The following is a 15125-nucleotide window of genomic DNA, read 5'->3' on the forward strand; positions in this document are numbered from 1 at the left end:
AAATTTTAGGAAAACCTGTCGAGTTCCTTGTCCTGTCAGTAGACCCCATTGTGTGCCGTAGGCTTTGTATATATATTGCATGTTCTAGTTTCAGGCATAATTTGGCTATCTCATCGTGTTTACAAGCCAGGACAAACAAAGCGTGTGGACTTAACTTCCCATTTTTCAAAGCAAACAAACCAAAGATATGGAAACATTCCTTTTACTTTATAAGCTTTATTAATATTTTACCACATTTACAAATGCTGAACAGATGCCAAGATATTTCACTCTGCCAAATGCTGCTTTTATTTTACAGCACATGTTGTGCATTCTGTTTAAAAGCGAATACATCTGTTTGGTTTTCTTCTTTCATCTTTTGTAATTCTGAGCTGTCTGGAGATCGCCATGAACCAGATGACTGGCGAATTTGGGAATTCAACTGTAAATATTATTAAATAGACCCTGTCCGTTTTCCTATATGGATAACATATGCAAAACATAATAAAGATTTGTTATCGCTTGGTAGTAGAGTTGATGTGATTCTAATCACAAGACTCAATCCATCGGCCTCATCGGTAACCTATGGCCGTTAGACAGGAGCACCCAGAGCTGCCTTCAAACCTGACATCATCTCCAACTTTTCTTTTGGTCAGCCAGGCATATTGCTATGATGTGATGCAAAAAGAGTTATGGATGTCATCAGATAAGTGGCGGTTTTCAGGGCTCCTGTCTGGTGGCCGCAGACCAAGTCCTACAAATTGATTTGAACCCACTCTAGTTGGTAAAGTTATGGAAATATCAATTGTATTTTCTTATTTTAATTTAAATTTTCCACAATAAAGTTTTTTTCTGAGAAAAAACAACTGATTTTTTTGTATATATTCCATAACTTTTTAATATAGGGATGAACCTGGAAGGGTAGCAGTAACCAAACAAACAATATCTGCCTGAGCCAGGCGCTGGGACCGACGTCTCTGCTGAGTAGGCTCCAATGTGGATGGAGGAGAATGGGAGACCACAGCGGAGGTGGTTTGAGATTCCCCCTGTGCAGCGGCGGGAACTCGATACCTACCATTGCCCCCTCCTTTGGGATCGCTATGCTCGAACACAGCAATGAGCTGCTGAGCCTGAATGTGCTCAGCAGGCTCCCAGGACCTGTCCTCTGAGCCATGACCCTTCCAATCCACCAAATAGAATTTTTTGCCACATACCACCTTTCACCCCATGATAGCGTTTACCTCGTAATCGTCTGTGGACGAACCCGATGTCCCGGCAGATGACTCAGAACACCGGGACATATGAACGGGCTTTAGGAGGGTCACATGAAAGGTGTCGGTGATACCTAGGCGAGGAGGAAGGGCCAGATGGTAGACCACAGTGTTAACCTGTTCCAGGACCTTGAAGGACCCAAGTAGCAAGGCGCAAACTTAGTGGACTCAACTAGTAGCCTGATATTACGGGCGGAGAGCCACACTAAGTCGCCAGGAGCAAAGGTTGGAGCGGGGCACCGATGTGCATCGGCGGAGACCCTTGTTCTCTCCTTGGAGGCCCGGATGGCATCCTGTATGCGGTCCCAAACATCACATGCCTCCACAACGCAGTCTGCCACCCTGGAGACTGAGGAAGACACAGGCATGGGCACAAGAACCCACGGGTGCTGGCCGTAGTTAAGGAGGAATGGGGTCTGCCCAGTGGAGTCGGCTGCAGTGTTGTTTAGTGCAAACTCTGCCCACGGTAGCAAGGATGCCCAGTCATCCTGCCTGGCTAAAAAAAATGTCGCAGGTATGTGACCAGGGTCTGGTTGGCCCTCTCTACCAACCCATTCATCTTGGGATGGTATGTTGAACAGATATTCAGCTCGATACGGAGTATACAACAAAGCTCTCTCCAGAACCGAGACGCAAACTGGGGACCCCTGTCACTGACAATTTTGTCTGGCATACCATGTAGGCGGAAAACGTGCTTAATAAACAATGCCAAGGCCCGTGCAGAAGGTAGCCAAGGAAGAGGCACCAAGTGGAAAAATGGTCGGTGACTACCCAAATAATGGTACAGCTACGGGACTTGGGTAAGCCCACTACAAAGTTCATCCAGACCATTTCCCAGGGCCAGTCCACCACCGGCAGGGGGTAAAGTAACCCAGCTGTCCATTGTTGAGGAGACTTATTATTGGCGCAGGAGACACACGCCCGAATATAGTCTCCGACGTCACGGGCCATATGCGGCCACCAGTACGTCCTAACCAGAAGCTCAGATGTCCTATTTGTCCCAAAATGTTTACCCACCCTGGATGAGTGAGCCCAAGAGAGAACCTCCGGTCGCAAATTAGATGGCACAAAAGTCTTGCCCGGGGGCACAGACTCTAGCAAAACCAGGGCCACGGTCCTCAGACTCTCTGAAGGGACAATTAACCGAGGCTCCTCCTCTACTGATGACACTATGGAGTGGGAGAGAGCATTGGCATGGATGTTCTTCTCCCCGGAAAGATAATGGAGGGTGAAGTGGAAACGGGAGAAGAACAAGGACCATCTAGCCTGGCAAAAGTTAAGCCGCTGGGCAGTCTGCAAACAAACCAAATTTTTGTGGTCAGTATACACTTGGAAGGGAAAACAAGCCCCCTCCAGGAGGTATCTCCACTCCGAGAAGGCCAACTTCATAGCTAGCAACTTCCTGTCCTGGATGGAGTAATTCCTCTCCGCGGGTGTGAAGGTCTTGGAGAAAAAGAAGCAAGGATGCTTCCGACATTGAGAATCCTATTGGAAGAGGACTGCTCCAGCACCGATGGATGAGGCATCCACTTCCATTATAAATGGTTCATCTACATCGGGGCGACGTAGGATGGGAGAGCTAGCAAAATGAGACTTAATAGAGAGGAAGGCCTTTGAGACCTCCTTCGACCACAATTTGAGATTTTCTCCCTTCTTGGTGAGGGCTACCAAGGGAGCTACCAGTTGAGAATTGAGAAATGAACTGGCGATAATAGATAATGAACCCCATAAAGCGCTGGACCGCTGTGAGAGAATGGGGTTCCTGCCAGTCAATCACAGCCTGTAGCTTGGCAGGATCCATATCCAACCCCTGGGCGGAGATAATATCAACAAGGAAAGGTAAGTACTCCTGCTCAAACAAACACTTCTCCAACTTGGCATAGAGGGAGTTTACCCGTAGGAGGTCAAAGACTTTGCAAACATCTCTCCGGTGGGAATCCAAATCTGGAGAGTAGATGAGAATATCATCCAGATAGACTACCACCGAGGTGGAGAGCATATCCCGGAAGATATCGTTTACAAAGTCTTGGAAAACGGCTGGGGCATTACAAAGCTCGAAGGGCATCACCAGGTATCCAGAGTGCCCATCCCTGGTGTTAAAAGCCGTCTTCCATTCGTCCCCCTCACGGATGCGAATCAGGTTGTAAGCACCCCACAGATCTAGTTTAGTAAATACCCTTGCTCTCCGTAGCCTATCGAAGAGCTCAGATATCAGGGGCAGAGGGTACTTATTCTTCACGGTGATGACATTAAGACCCCTGTAGTCTATGCATGGACGTAATTCGCCATTCTTTTTCTGCATGAAGAAGAACCCCGCCCCTAAAGGTGACACTGACTTCCTAATGAACCATCTTGCCAAATTTTCCTGGATGTATTGAGACATTGCCTTCATCCCCGGGAGAGACAAATGTCCTGACTGCTGGAAGACATTGCAGACCATGGGAATTCAAGCGGCCCGGGACTTAGGTCCCGGTCAAGAAACTTCCATGGCCTCATGGGGCTCGGACACCTGAACTGGAGATTCCACAGGCCTGGCGAAGGAAGGAGCCAACAGAAACCTCTGCCTACACTGGGTTCGCTCCAACCTTCGTTCATTAAAATGAAGGTTGATGCGGGTGGATATAGTTATAAGCTCTTCCAATGTGGTGGGAATCTCCCTAGTAGCCAAGGCGCCCTTTACATGGTCAGCTAGTCCTTTCCAGAACACAGGGATAAGGACTTAATCCAGCCATTCCAGCTCAGATGCCAAAGTCCAGAAGTGGACGGCAAAATGACTGACCATGGACGAGCCCTGTGTCAATGCCAGCAGTTGGAGCGCCATATCATGGGTGACACGAGGTCGCATAAAGACCTGTTTTACAGAGTCCAGGAAGTGAGGAGCACTCTGCACCACATGATCGTCACGCTCCCACAGCAGTATTGCCCACTCCAATGCCCTGCCCAACAGAAGGGATATATTAAATCCCACTTTAGCCCATTCCATGAGAAAACTTGCAGCTAAGACCTCTAGATGCATGGCACACTGACTCACGAATCCTCGATACAGCTTACTGTCACCAGAAAACTTATCTGGTAATGGGATAATGTCGGAGCAGGGGTGGCAGTGGACAAACTGGCTGCAGCTTCGCTTGCAGCCTGAACAGCAACTTTGGTAACATCCACGGCCAGGGTTGTGTGTTCAAGAACCCCCAACCTACCCTCCAGCTGCTGGATGTACCATTGTAGACGCTGATCGTCCGCCATTACTAGCCAGACCCTGGTGCTAGTATACTGTTAGGGCTAGCGGAACGCACCTAAAACAAATAAGAAAGGTATATGATGCGTTTGCTACCTGGGGTCCACTGTGCAGAGAAACTCCTGCTTCTCGGTAATGGCGGACACTTTATGGTGGTATAACGTGATCACACACGGGTTAGCTTCACCCGGTATGAAAAAGGAGATGAACCCTGTTGCTTCAAAGGGTCGCCAAACCGCAAAGTGAGCACTAGGACGAGGTCACAGAACTCTGCCCCAAGGAGTGGGGGAAGAGTCCTTCTAGACCATTAGTGCTCGACGCTGCTACTGCGGTGCCAGGGGAAAATTAAATAAACATTTACCACACGATAGTGCGTACAGCGCCACTCTGGCAGACGCCACTAACCACCCTGACTAGGGCCTGGAAAGCGCACTATTTGCGCACGGTGCCGCACTTGGAATGAGTATGATTTAGGAGCATTCACCAGAACAGGCATACATCCACACACACACGATACCAGGTTTATACTAGTGCATGGCCGTGCGGCCATGCGAACCTTTTAAAGCTGTAGCTCTCTGGGACCTTCCTAGTGGTCCAATAGGAGCTGCCACAGGATCTGAGCATGTGATCCCCGACCTCCAATGAGAGGTCGTCCCTTGGGCAAGCTCAGAAGAAAAACAGGACTTAGTCCTGGGAGCGCCTACCCGCCGCTGATCAGTGCTGGTTACAATGGCTGAACCTGGAAAGGCAGCAGTAACCAAACACACAGTATCTGCCTGAGCCTGGCACTGGGACCGACGTCTCTGCTGAGCATGCTCCACTGCGGCTGGAGGAGAATGGGAGACCGCAGCGGAGATGGCTTGAGATTCCCCCTGTGCAGTGGTGGAACCTAACACCCTCTTTCTGATGCTTCAGCAGTGTGAGAACTGTTGACAAGTAGTGATGGGCGAGTAGCATTTTTGATCGGGTGATCTCCGAGTATTTTGGCGTGCTCAGAGATTAAGTTTTCGTCATCACAGCTGCATGATTTGCGATTTGTAGACAGGCCGAATACATGTGGGAATTCCCTAACAAACAGGCATTCCACACGTATTCAATCTGTCTAGCAGTCGCAAACCATGCAGCTGAGGCAATGAAAACTAAATCTCAAAGAACGCCAAAATACTCGGAGATCACCCGAGCAAAGAGTATACTCGCTCATTACTAGTGCTGAGCAATTTTTTAATTTTTTTTTTTGCAAAACATGAATCGAATCTCAAAATGTTTGACTGCACGAGAATCGATCCTCTCATCTCTAGAAAATTGCACTTCAGATATTGTAGAACCTCTTTTTATAGAGGAGCAATGGTGGTGTTAAGGTTGGTGGATCGCACTAAAAATAAATTATAATGAAGTGCAATCGCAACCCGGGGTTCACCGTGCATAGATGGAAAACTGCACCTAATGTGAACAATGGCGGAACACACAGCAAGCAATAGCTGGCTCACGCGGAGTTTAATGTCACTCATAGTATAGCATACAAGACTGTGTCACTCGCATACAGCAACGGAAAAGATGTTCTGCAGTAGAACTGTGTCATTTGCACACAGTAACAGATCAGGTATGGTGCTAAACACAAACCTTGCTAACCTCACAGAACGCAACCATCACAGGGGCAAGAGAACAGGTAGTAAACACAAACACAGCAAGTGCACGCACACAAACTCCTCTCCGGAGGTGCCAGAATTCTAAAGGCTATACACCTGCTCTGAAATCACCCAAACTCCTATCTGGAGGTGCTGGAATTCTAAAGGCTATACTTCCACACACATATGATATAAATGATCTTAGCGCGCCGACACGCGCTCCAGGAAACCTTTTATGCATTCCAGATCAAGTCCAGTCAGACAGGACCTTGCTCGAGGACCAATCCGGAACTGCACACATCACCTGAGCAGCTGACGACCGACTACCAATGAGAGGTCACCACCTCAAGAGCAAGCTCAGTACGCAGATTTCTGAACTTGTTCGCTGCGGCCTATTGCTAGTTACTATAGCTTTGGCTGGAGAACCCGCAGTAACTAGACAAACCGCACAAGACTGTGAAAGACGCTGAGACCGAAGTCTTTGCCAAGCAGCTCCCACTGCAGCCGAAGCAGAATGGGAGACTGCAGAGGCAAACAAGGCTTCGGATCTATCCTGTGCAGTGGAAGAATCCCAGCGCCTAAGAGGTGGTTTCTGACAATCACTGATGGATAATGAATATAATATTTTTTTCTTTACAAAGTTGGTTTTATTTATTTATTTAATTCATATTTGCCCCTTCTTTTCTTATTTTTTACTATATGAAGCAGCATTAAAGATCTACGTCCATTACACAATCTCCACGTTTTGCTGGTGCAGGTTCCTGAGGACATCTAGATTGATTACAGTTGAAAGTCGAGATGTATACTTACCTGGTGAAAAAAAAATGTTTTGAAGGCATTGTGTGTTTTCATCTTCCATCTATTTATCCAGTGACCTCATTCAGGACCTGGAGAAATGACTTCTTTCAGGTAAGAACTGCTGCCGTCTCCTTATCGGGTCACTGGAGGTTTATTTCAGGAGGTGAAGTTGATCGCTTACTGTTTTTTGTTGGTGGGTGAATGTTTCTTTGCTGTTACACTGCATTTATGCTGTTGTGTGAATAAAAGGTTTCTACATAGATAAAATACATGTGCAACAATAAAGTTTTCTAAATAAATATTTTCTACATATCTGCAACTGTTAGTTTTTTATACTTTTTCATTTTTTTTGTTTTGACATACAGGGCTCAGTAGAAAGTCTTTGAGTCCATACACCCCTTAAGGGTGGGTTGAGGTTCTCAGTTCTTTGGTTTGAGATTAGTTGGGGGGTTTTTCACAATCAGGACCCCAATGATCATACTATAAACAGCGGATAAAAAAACAGCTAACTTTTAGTAACCGTTTGGGTAATTGAATATTTTAGTTGTAAATGATGTGTTTTAACTATACACATTTATGAGTCACAAACTGTGTGATAAAAGGGTTTTATTATGCATTAAAAGGGTTGTCCACTCTATGTGACTGCAGACTTGTGAATCCTCACAGCACGCACTGTGCGGGCTGTCACGATTCTCCAGCATGTATGCAATTTGCATAAACACAGTCAATTGCCAGCTAGACGTGCGCAGCCTCGCTCAATACAAGTGAATTGAGCTTTGCATGATATGTCTAGTCTGAGTGTGGCTGGAAGTCACTTGACCGCCGTCCCTGTGCCAGCACCAGGGAATCCTGACAGCACACCCTGTGCGCACTGTAAGAATTCACAAGTCTTCACTCACATAGAGTGTCTGCAGACTTGAACACAAGCATGGATATCCCCTTTAACCATACAGCGTATGAATTTTGAGGAGCACCGGTAGCTAGCTAATCACTAAGTAGAGATGAGTGAATGCTTTGAAGCAAATTGAATTCTGAAGTTCCACAGAAAAACCCTTTGGATTCAAAATAATCTGTATTTATTTTTTCAGTTTAATTTCAAGCGAATCTAGCAAAATGATGGTTGGCAACCATTTTGATTGGCTTCACTATTCTGGTCTTCACTATGGTGGTGTTTTCTGGCATCTTTGGCACTTCCTGCACTGACTAGGTAGCAACTTTTTAGCAACATGCATACCACCACATCATAATGTTGCACATATTGCAGCTAAGTAAATGCAGATGGCAAAAAAAAATGTTGAGACCCCAAAAAACACTGAAAATGGCCCATTGAAGATGGCTCTAGTGACCAGACCCAAGCAGATGACCACATCAGAGTGGGGCAGTGCATAGGCACAGCTGACTGCCAGACTGCTGCAACTTTTTTACATGAATTATGCTCTGCGATCTGGAGAGATAATCAAATCTCTTGGTCAAGTTCAAGAAAATATTCCTGAATTGGAATTTTAACAGGTTCAGTGATAACTAGCACAAAGTCTAGGGTCGCACCACCGTATTCATTCTCATCCGAGACAATCGGGCCAATTATGCATATCACACTCTGATCAGATTATTAAAAGTATGATCCAAATTTCTCAGATGAGAAGATGGGAAAGAAATTGTTCATTGTGTTAGTCTGTGAAAATTGGACTGCACTTAGATATCATCCGAATGCTGTCCGATATTTTCCATGGACCCATTGACTTTTGTAGCCGAATGCAATCAAATAATTGGATCCATCTTGGGCATGCTGTGATTTTTTTCTCCGACCGCTTGTTTCAAGGAAGAAAACTGGATATGTGCACAGCCCCACAGAGTAACATTGGTCTGAGTACGATCTGATGTTTTGTCGGATCGCACTTGGACCGAAAATACGGTCGTCGTTAGTCAACAAATATTTTCATCTGTCCATACACAGATGCCATCAACTTAGCAGTGGCATGGTTGGACATTTGTACATATAAAGATATGTCTTAGCGGCTGATTCATTAAGAATGGCATTGCACACATCAGACCTAATGGAGGGTTCACTGAAATACAATGCGCCAAATTAATTAAGAGAAATATACCACTTAAAGAATTTGGTGCATCTTCTCATTGGTGGGAGTCTCGCCATAAAATGCTACTCCAGTGGAGTAGCCAATAGAGATGGTCAAAGCCAAACAGTTACGTTAGGAGTCCGTACTGAACAGTTACTGTTCGGGCATGGACCCTGAACTGCGACTTCACCAGGAAGTCCGTGTTACTGTTTAGGTTCGGCACCTCGAGCTTTGGAGGTGACAGCGTGAGAAACATTGGCAGCTCTAATTGGCTGAGATTAATACCACCGGTGAGAGCGTTGCGGTTCTCACGGTGTTAGATGACAGAGTGAGTCGGCAGCTGTGACCAGAGGTAAAAAGTTTACCACCGGTCACTGGCGTCAGCTGATGGGACCAGTACTCCCATCAGCCTACGCCTGCTGCCACTAATGACAGTGATAAGTAGTAGTAGTCCCATCAGCCGACGCCAGTGATTAAAGGTAAACTTTTTTTTTTGTAATTTGACAGATTGGGAACCGTGGCTCTCTAACCAGCAGTAATGATTTTACCGTCGATCAGAGGCAGTGTTTGCCATGCTGTTATGCACATGACAGTGTGGCAAACACTGGATGTTCGGGACCCTCATTCAAGTGAATGGAGTCCAGGTTCAGGTTCGGTACTGGTCTGATACCTGACCTAAATTTTTCTTACTGTTAGCCCAAACCAGCCGGAGCCGAACATCCAGGGGTCCACGCATCACTAGTAGCCAATTCTGGTGTAAAAAAAAAGTCATCACTTTTGCCAAATTTGACGAGTGAGTGCTTAATGCCAAAGAGTGGCAACATTTTTGCGGAACTTCGCTTTGTGCAAAATTTTGCAACTTTTCAAGGCATTTTAAGCCAGTTTTCTCTCTAAGAGTAAATAGTTAATCAACAATGGAAACGAAAGACCAACTGTTCATTATGAGGATTGTGATATCATTGTGAACGTCTTAGCACATGAAAACGAGACGCCAGACCGGGACCATAATTTGCAAATCAATACGTTTCAATTTGGCTGCGGAAATGGTAAAGTCAAAGAAACGTGAGGAGGGAGGTTAATATTCCAAGCACGAAATAAAATATATATCACCTCTTCTCTCCTCGTCCTTCTGTTGATGTCTCTTCTTCTACAACTGTCTCCATTCACGAAATCTAATCCGAGTGTCTTTTTTTTTGGAGAAGAGAAAAAGGTCTAAGTGAGACGCTCAGCACGACGGGGCTTTCCAAGGTAACCTCGATGCTCCTTTAGAGAAGTGACACGTAGGTGCTACCAATCCTGCTGCTGCAGCAGCTAGGAAAGCTAAAAAATAGAAGACTTGCTTCAAATTGAGGTGTTGGATTCAACCTGAGAAACTGAGATTAAACCTGAACGCTGTCAACTACCGTGTTAGTGCACTTGGCAAGCGCAAAATGTAGACAGAGAAATAATACATTAATAATGACATCATATTCTCTGCTGCAGGGCTTTATGTAGCTGAGCATAAGCAGCCGAGGCTGTGACAAGAGCCTGTCGAGCTCACAAGCGCACTGGAGTGCCACCTACTGGACTCTGAAGGAGAAACAATGACTTTTTTACTTATTTGTTTATTTTACTTTTATTATTTATTTTAGCGATTATTTTATTTTTATTTTTGCTCATTTTTTAATTATTCATTTTTTTTTGTATTTGCCAAAATTTTCAATACAAATTATCTGTTATAAGCAGTTTTGAACTAAGCAAAGGCATTTCTTATCTTACATATTCACATTTCGCTAACACTCTAAGGACATAGATATGTTTAAATTCTATGAACTTTTTTTCAAATTCTCATTCCCTTTTATTTTGTACTTTAGTTTAATTGAATAGATAGATAATAGGTAGATAGATAGATAAAAGATAGATAGATAATAGATTCATAATAGATGATAGATAGTGAGATGGATGATAGATAGTAGATGTATAATACATAATAGATAGATTATAGATAGATATAGATATATAATAGATAAATAAAAGATAGATAATGGATAGATAATAGATAAATAATAGATAACAGAGATAAATAATAGATAATAGATAGATAATAGATATATAGATAATAGAAAGGTAGATAGATGATAAGTAATAGATAGATAACAGATAGATAAATAGATAGATAATAGATACATAATATATGATAGAAAGATAATAGATAATAGATGTATAATACTTAATAGATAGATTATAAATAGATAATAGATACTAGATGGTCATAGATATATAGATAATAGGTAGACGATAAATGAAAGATAGATCATAAATAGATATATAAATAACAGATAGATAATAGATACTAGATAGATAGATAGATAATAGATAGATGATAGATAATAGATGACAGATAATAGATAGATGACAGAATAGATAGATATATAAATAATAGATAGATAATAGATCATAGTTGATAGATCATAGATAGATAATAGATAAATAATAGATACTAGATAGATATATATAGATAACAGATAGATGATAGATAATAGATAGATAACAGATCGATAATAAATAGATACTAGATAGATAATAGATAATAAATATATAATAGATAGATAGCTGTTGTAAATTGATGTTAATCACGTGGCTACTGATTATCTGTCTTCCGACTGTACACTTTGCTAGGCTTTGGAAAGGTTTACCATTGAGAAAGGAAAGAAGGAAAGAAAGAAAGAAAGAAAGAAAGAAAGAAAGAAAGAAAGAAAGAAAGAAAGAAAGAAAGAAAGAAAGAAAGAAAGAAAGAGAGAGAAAGAGAACGAACTAAGTTGTATGCAATATTTTACTGGCACCTGAAAGGTGATGAGAGGAAGCTTCGAGAGAAGATGTTTCTATTCTCATCTCTCTGGGCCATTAAAGTCTAGAATTCTCTTTCATAGGGGTACAGAAGAGAACAACAAAGTCTGAAGACGGGATTGTATGTAATGTATAGCAAAACCCTGTCGTTACGTAGAAGCTCTCAGTTCAGTGCACGGCCATTCAGATGTAACCACAACTTGACCATGAACTTTCTGTATCTGTACAGACGGGAACAGAACAACAAGCTCCGTCCTCAGGAACAGAAGAGCCGCTGCTTTAATAAACTGGTGGCTCAGTAAGTCTCAAAAGCCACAATAAAGCAAAGTGGTCCTCGAGTCAGCATTTTACACTCCTAGAATTGGGAAGTGGGTGGATGGCTCAGTGTCACATCATTGAGAGACAATTGTGACCTTTTGCGACTTGGTGACAGAGATGAAAGCTGTCATTGGAGATCAGTCTGAGACCCGTATGCGCGGTTCTCAGATGGAGCTGTAACTCCAGACAGACCTTATTTTTAGCAGGTACCATTTCAAAGCTTAATAAAGTGATCTATTGATCTCTAGGGGAACGTGGTTTGTCTTTTAACCCTTTTACTGCAGAAAAAAAGAAAGGTCATTAATTATATGTATCAATATATCTATCTATATAATTGTCTAAGGGGTACTTCCATCTATTTGTCTGTCTATGTGTCTGTAACAGAAATCCCATGTCGCCGATTGGTCGCTGCCGGCTGCGACCAATCAGCGACAGGCTTAGTCCGGTCGCGAATTGGCCTCTCCCTACTCTCCTCTAGTCAGTGCCCCCTCCCTACTCCCCTCCAGTCAGCGCCAGTGTGTCGCCCCATCCCAGACCAACTTTTTACTATTGATGCTACCTACGCAGCACCAATAGTAAAAAGAGATAATGTTAAAAATAATAAAAAAAAAAAAAAATTGTGCTATTCTCACCTTCCGCCGTCCACTGATGCGCGCGATGCTGCCGCCATTTTCCGTTGCCAGTGATGCATTGCGAAATTACCCAGACGACTTAGCGGTCTCGCAAGACCACTAAGTCTTCTGGGTAATTTTGCAATGCATCACTGGGAACGGAAGCTGGCGGCAGCATTGAGCACATCGAGACAGCTTCGGTGGACGCCGGAGGGTGAGTATATAACTTTTTTATTTTATTTTATTTATTTTTTTAACAGGGATATGGTGCCCACACTGCTCCATACTATGTGGGCTGTGTTATATACAGCTTGGGCTGTGTTATATACTGCGTGGGCTGTGTTATATACTGCGTTTGCTGTGTTGTATACTGCGTGGGCTGTGTTATATACTACGTGGGCTGGGTTATATACTGCGTGGGCTGTGCTATATATTACGTGGCTGTGCAATATACTACGTGGGCTGTGTTATATACTATGTGGGTTGTGTTATATACTACATGGGCTGTGCTATATATTATGTGGACTGTGTTATATACTGCCTGGCTGCTATATACTACGTGGGCAGTGTTATATACTACGTGGTCTGTGTTATATACTGCGTGGGCTGTGCTATATATTATGTAGGCTGTGCTATATATTATGTGGGCTGTGTTATATACTACGTGGCTGCTATATACTACATGGCTGCTATATACTACGTGGCTGTGCTAGATACTACGTGGCTGTCTGTTATGTGGGCTGTGCTATATACTATATGGCTGCTGTATACTATGTGGCTGGTATATACTGCGTGGCTGTGCTATATACTACGTGGCTGCCTGTGTTATATACTACATGGCTGTGTTATATACTACGTGGTTGTGCTAAGCGCGACGTACATACATACATACATATTCTAGAATACCTCATGCGTTAGAATCGGGCCATCATCTAGTTTATCTATAAATATGTGAAGTGATGAAGAAAACTTTATTCATTCAGGTGCCAACAAACACCACTTGATAAAGTTTCTACGGTATCTATCTATCTATCTATCTATCTATCTATCTATCTATCTATCTATCTATTATCTATTTATAATATTGGGATACCTCCACATTCGGCTACAGCTTTTCTGACTTTCTTTTCAACATGCTTAGGCATTTATATGTGGTCTTCACCACCACCACTTTGCAGCTATAACATATACAGCTCTTCTGGGAAGATTTTCTATAAGATTTTGAAGGTGTCTGTGGGAATTTTTCCTTCTTCATCCAGAAGAGAATTTGTGCTGGGGAGAGGCTGGGTTCACAATTTCGGCTTATTGCAAAAATGTTAGATGGTGTTGGGTGTCTGTGCATCCGGTCATGTACTTCCACATCAAACTCATCAAATCTTGTCTTATGTCAAAAAGTAATAGATTGCTTATATGTCCTATTTACAGGTGCTTCTCACAAAATTACAATAGCATCAAAAGTTAATTTATTTCAAATATTCATTACAAAAAGTGAAACGCATGTATTATACAGAGTCATTACAATCAGAGTGATCTATTTCACGTTATTTCTGTTAATGTTGATGATTATGGCTTACAGCCAATAAAAACCCAAAAGTAATCGTGGCACCCCAGGAGTTCAGGTACCACAGTGGTATTGCCTTCCTCTCAGGGAGAGTAATGCCATGCCTGGAGCCACGAGGAATCACTTTGGCAGGTGACCTTATGTTAGGACTGGCGGAACGCACCAAGACAGATGGTATAGATGCGTTCGCAGTCCGGGGTCCACCGTGCAGGTGAAAACCTGCTGCTAGCAATTAGCAGACTATATGGTGGTACACTAGAGTATACACGTGTGGGTTAACCTCACCCAGCGTGAAAGAAGCAATCCTGTTAAGGCACAGGACCGCGGTACCGCACCTAAAGCGCGAGCAAGTAGTCAGCGAACTCAACCCCAACTGGGATTGAAGTCCGATTAGACCCTTGCTGGCGCAACACCGCAACTGGGTGTGAAATGAAACAGAAGAGCATGCAGTGCCGCACTGACGAACGCCACTAACCACCCAGGCTTGGGTAAGGAAAGCACAGAGGAAGTGCACGGCGCCGTACTGGCGGTCACAGCAACTGGACGCTATAATGTGTGACTAGTGCTGTAGGATAAGTCGGGCGCTAGGTAGCAGCCATACACCTTCCACGAACAGTCATACTATAGGGTAGGGGCATCCAAGGACGACTTGCACTCACAACATACACACATTAGCAATTGTTTGACAATACTAGCGCATGGCCGTGCGGTCATGCACAGTTTATATAGCAGCAGCACAGGAAGTGGCCACAGCACTTTTGCCCTTCTAGGACCTGCCAAGAGGACCAATGGAATGTGCTGCAGAGCCTGAGCACATGACCCTCGA

Source organism: Ranitomeya imitator, chromosome 9, assembly GCF_032444005.1.
Source record: "Ranitomeya imitator isolate aRanImi1 chromosome 9, aRanImi1.pri, whole genome shotgun sequence".
Taxonomy (NCBI): domain Eukaryota; kingdom Metazoa; phylum Chordata; class Amphibia; order Anura; family Dendrobatidae; genus Ranitomeya; species Ranitomeya imitator.